Below are 6100 nucleotides of genomic sequence, written 5' to 3' on the forward strand. Positions count from 1 at the left end.
AACAAGATCATTCATGACTATAATCTTTCTTAGGTATGAATCACAAAAACTGACCAAAGATCTAGTGTGTATAGTGTAAAAAACAAGATGGTGCTATATTTATGAAACGGAAGAAATATTATTATTTTAGTAAAAAATTGGCAATATATTTTTGAGTTCAGATAAACACTTTTGTAAGTTATGACCTATACAAAACATGTACTACGTATTGTAGAAAATATGGTCAAAATTATAACAAGATAGGATATATTTTTGGTAGAAATTTATATGTCATTACTTATTACTTCACATGGGTATAATGTTGTTTTGGTATAAAGTCCGACAATAGAATTTTGAATCTATATTAGGACCCGTATTTAAATTAAAAATTGTACTACTTATAATGTTTAGTGTACGTATTGGTCAAAACATAATTTCAAGTTTATGACAATTGTGCAAATTTTCAACTTAAATGGCAGATTTACTACTTACAATGCTCAGTGTACATATTGGTCAAAATATAATTTCAATTTTGTAATAACTGTGCAAAATTTTCAAATTAAATGGAAGATTGAAGCATTTTTGAAAGAATAATATTCAGAGGAATTTACCTATATTAGTAATATTCAAATTTTATTAGTTGATAATATTTTAACACAAATCATATTATGAGCATGCAATAACATATAAATATAATTATTTATTTATTTATTTATTTATTAGTGTAGTGAGTTTTAAAACTCATCAAATATGCAAAGAGTGTAAAAATAAAATTGGCTAAGAATATTGCAGTAAAAATTTACTGCCCCCATCCCTTTTTGTTATTAGTTTTCATATTTTATTTCAGATGTCCCATTTTGGTCTTTACATTATGAATCTTTCCTTTTATACTATAACAGAAATGCCTTAATATTCTATCAAAAATTATGCCCGAAGATATTTTAACTAATTAAATTCATTGGGACATTTAATCTCTCATTCTTTTTTCATTGGGCATTAAAACATTATAAATAAACGTAATTTGTGGTTGTTTAAATATAAAAAATAGAGGAATCTCAATGCACATTAATTAGTTGTTGAATTGTGTGCATAATACCAAAAGTAAAGAACAAAAAGGGAATAAGGGAGTATTTATTAAGATTTTAAAATTATATATTTTTATTATAGTTATTAGTAACATATAATGCAATATTAAAAAATCAGTAGTAATAGTGTAGAGTATAATTTGTAATTTGTTCCATGTTAAGTGATTAATATTCTTCATATCAATATCAACCTATTATCTTCTATTCTTGCCACAATAAATGAATTCGTTAAATTTCTTGTCATATACTTCGTATATGGTCTATAATATGGAAGAAAATAATTTAGAAAATATATAATTTTAAAAGTTTATTTAATGGAGTAGATATTATAAAATAAAATAAAAAGTCAATGGCACATCAGGAGATGGCACATGTCATTCTTGATGTGTGTCTTTTAGTATACTAAATTAGGTCTCGTGCAAGCATGTATGTTCAAAACTTATTATTTGACCATCTTTTCTATAGAATACAAAATATTTAACTGAAATATTTATTTGTTAAAGCTAATGCGTAATTAATAAATCTTGAACCTACTCATTTAATTATCTAATAATACGAAGTTTTCTCCCTAATACGTACTATATATTTTAGATGTTGAATATAATAATTTGACCTAAACATTTAATATGCTTAATATGTTAATTTTACACAAATATTGAGTAAATTGTATATTTAGGGGATGAGGAGGATGCGTACAAAAATTTACAAGTTTTGTAGCAATGTTATGTTTCAGAGTATATTATTACTATATACTACTTCGTAGGTATCATACTATTTCAAAAAAGAAAAAGAAAAAGAAAAAAGATACACTTAAGTTTAGTTAAAATAAGGTGTTGCTACATTATACGAAGTACTCCATAGAAGCAAAAGGTTACAATATAAGTATAACAAGAAAGAAAACAACACGAACAACAACAAATCAAATTGTTCTATGACTGACGCAACATAAAACAAAAGCATACATATTAGAACAATAAACTATATAATGTTTGTTTGCTTCACACGAGAACATAAAACAAGTATGCTAAATGAGATCTTACATCAATTCCCGGACATTCTGCCTAAGCTCATCTTATATTCTGGTTTTCTTGGCATCAATTTGTTCTTTGTTGAAAGCCATGCCATCAATTATACAGCTTCCGGCCTTAATAAGCCTCTCAATTCCGAGATCTACATCTACCTAAAATAAGAAAAACCATAACAAATAATCAATGAAAAGAAGGCAAATTACAAATAGTATATAATTCAATATTGCAAACAATTAATTTGTTTCTATCTTAAAACGATTACTCCCAGTTATAATCATATTAGTGAGCGATATTACAACGTGGTTGCTTTTTTTTAAGAGTGTGGAGGAATGTTCACTTCCACGTGACAATTTTGTTGATTAATGAAAAAATAAGATTAACGATTTGGTTTAACTTTGTAGAGGTGGATAGGAACAACAAGTTGAGATGGAACTTAATTTAGAAAATGGATTTTACTACTATAATCATTTTACTCCTAACCGTAGGAGAGGAACAATAAACTGATTAGTGTTTCTTTTTTTCCATCTATGACTATATATCGGTCATCATCTTACTATAATGTTTGATCTAATACATATTAGACGATGTATAATATGTGCAAAAGATTGTCACATTTCATATATGTATGTATTTTTATTTTTGGTGAAAGGGAAGGGAAATCCCTAACCTAAGTGAAATTACAAGCTATGCAAAACACACAAAACTAGAAGCAGGACAAAATTCAAAGAAAACAACAACAACAACAACAACAACAACAACAACTAACATAAACGACACCACTAAATTTCACACGTGTAATTGAGTATGTGTATCATCCAAAAGTCAAATCGTTGTAATTAAAAAAACATGTGTGCCATTAAATAAAAATAATATAATTCACAAATTAATTCTCTTATGTTTCTAATCTTGTATCTTTTCAAGAAAACATACCATCATTAATTCTTTCGCCTTGTTAGTTTTGACAAACTTCCACAACTACTTGTTATATTCATTGTTCACTTTCATCTCACAAAATCTCATCACCTTAAACATAATTTCTCCATCAAAGTTGATTTCAACTATATCATGTTTCACCGACCTCTTAAGCACCGGAGATTGAAAAGCAACATCTTCATTTACCACCATTGTTACACCGTTAGAGCATTTGATTGTTATTGTTTCCATTTGAGTAATTGCTTCAAGTTTGGCAGGAATTTTTTATTTTTTATTTTTAACAAGTATGTGGGGAAGCTCCATAATTCTTGTCAATTCACATGGTCTTATGTAGCACCATATAGTAGTGGATATATAAATCATACATGAATGTATATATTGGTAGATAAATCATACATAGAATAGTAGCAAACAAACCACGCATTGTTTGATGTATGATTAGTAAAAACATGCATATTAAAGTTAGTAAAAATAGGATAAGAAATATAAAACTGGTTGATTGACAATAAGTTTAAGTTTAACTAAGTTAAAACTAGCTTAGGAACCGTGCATCGCACAGATAAATTATATTTGTTTACGAAGTATTATTAATTACTCGTAAATAATATCATAAATAGATAATATTTTTAATGAACTAATGTTTGTTACGTGTGATTGAGAAAATATGAAGTACAATAAAAAATAACAGCGTGGTAAAATTTTGAATTTGTGTAAAACACAATTAATTCAAAGTGGTCAATTAAGCATGAAGTTGGTAGGAAAAAATTTGATTGTTATTGTTTTCAATTGAGTAATTGCTTCAAGTTGGCAGGAAATTTTTATTTTTAACAAGTATGTGGGAGAAGCTCTATAATTTTTTTCAATTTACATTGTCTTATGTAGCACCATATTGTGTTAGATAAATCATGTATGAATGTATATAGTGTTAGATAAATCATGTATGAATGTATATAGTGGTAGATAGATCATGCATGAATTAGTGGTAAACAAATTATACATTTATGATATATGGTTAGTAAACACACGCATGTTAAAGTTAATACAAATGAGAATAAGACAAAAATGGATGATTGATAATAAGTTAAAGTTTACCTTAGTTATCATAAATAATCAGTTAGATCAATGATCCTTCAGAAACTTCTTTCAGCAATTTGTTACTCTGTGGTAGTTATTGTGGCAACAATAGAGGCGCTAAGCACTTTTTTTGGTTGTTTCTAGTTTTCTGTTTTTACAATACTAAAACCAAAATTTGAAAACCACAAAAAGTAGCTAGTTTTTAGTTTTTTGTTGTCACTTTTAAAAATCTATAAGATTACTATAAGTTATGACTATTTTTTAGTTCATGATCAAATCGTATCATATGGCTTTTAAAATCAAAAAATAAAAAACTGACAATGATATCGAACGAGCCCTAAGATTTTTGCTTTTCATTCATTATAGTTCAATCTTGCACTAAAAATACTGCACAAAACATTTCTTTTTAGGACAAACAAAATGAATGTGATTTTTAAATAAAATACGGAGTGTTGGAGTTTCCCTCCATAAGTTGAGTTTTGCTTCAAAAGTATAAAAGTGTGTTTGACCCACATTGAAAAAAAATAAGTTTTTTTTTCCCATTTTATATATCCACTTTCAACTATTATGCTTGTTAGAAGACTTGAGATGAGGCTCTAGGCCATCGTAAACGCATGCGCGCGCGGGCCGGGTCGGGCCGGTGGCACGTGGCGCGTTCGCCGATGTGGGTGGGGACCTTTTTTGCTACCGCACAATCTTGCGTAACGACTAGTTTGTTATATATGGTAACCGAATATTTTCCATAACCGTTACAGATTTTATTCCGTCAATTAAGTCATAGATTGATTCTAATTGATTGCCGAATTTATTTCCTCCCGAAATAATTTAGTCAGTCTTTCTGTTATATATTAAAAGCCTGTTGAGCCAATATGGTTTTGATAATGACAAACTAAATTAATCAATTAACGTGATTCTCAACTTATATGTGTACAAGGATCATTAATGAATAGTTGTGTCAAGTCATCAAAATAGAGCTTACTAGAAGTTGATGATTGTGAGATGCTTATAACAAAGAAGCATCAAATCCAGAGCTGGAACTATAGAGAAGTTCCTAAGGATGAACTCTAGAGAAGCTTAGAGTTAGAAAGTTCCTACGGAAGAACTGGAACTCCAGATGAGCTAGAGGAACTCCGAAAGAGAAGCAACAGTTCCTAAGGGGAACTCGAAGAGAAAAATTCTAGACCATATGAGTTTACATTATGGGCTTCAATGTAAAGGAACTCGTGCCTGAGGAACTCATGTCCGAGGAACTCGTGTAAGTGAAACTTGTGTATGAGGAACTCGTGTCCGAGAAACTCGTGTCTAAGGAACTCGTGCCTGAGGAACTTGTGTAAGTGGAACTCATGCCTGAGGAACTAGTGTTAGTAGAACTTGGCCTACATCCTAAACATAACGTTAGTATGCATTAATCTAATTGTCAGTTAGTTTAAAATATAAACGCGTATTTATGATAATTTATTTAAGAGTTTTAATTTGATTAAAATTCTTTAATAAAACGGTAGTAAACTAAGTCTAGAATTCTATATAAGAATTTTATATAAGAGTTTCCCTCCATAAGTTGAGTTTTGCTTCAAAAGAATAAAAGTGTGGGCCCACATTGACAAAAAACAAGAGTTTTACCCACTTTAATTATATATACACATTCAAATACTATGTTTGTTAGAAGACTTGAAAGGAGGCTCTAGGCCACCACACACGCACGTACTCGCGCGCGCCGGGTTCGGGGGAGTGTCGCGGCGTTTTCGCGGGTGTGGGTGGGGCCCTTTTTGCTACGACTCATGCGTAACGGCTTGCTTGTTATATATGGTAACCGAATATTATCCATAACGGTTATAGATAAGTCATTTATTGATTCTAATTGATTGCCGAATTTATTTCCTCCCGAAATAATTTGGTTATCCTTTCCGTTATAAATTGAGAGCCTTTCTTCTTTTGATATATGTATATTTTATAGTGACTTTTCTCCATCCCTTAGTACTTTTCCATCTTAAATGATCTCTT

This window comes from Spinacia oleracea, chromosome 5, assembly GCF_020520425.1.
Source record: "Spinacia oleracea cultivar Varoflay chromosome 5, BTI_SOV_V1, whole genome shotgun sequence".
Taxonomy (NCBI): domain Eukaryota; kingdom Viridiplantae; phylum Streptophyta; class Magnoliopsida; order Caryophyllales; family Amaranthaceae; genus Spinacia; species Spinacia oleracea.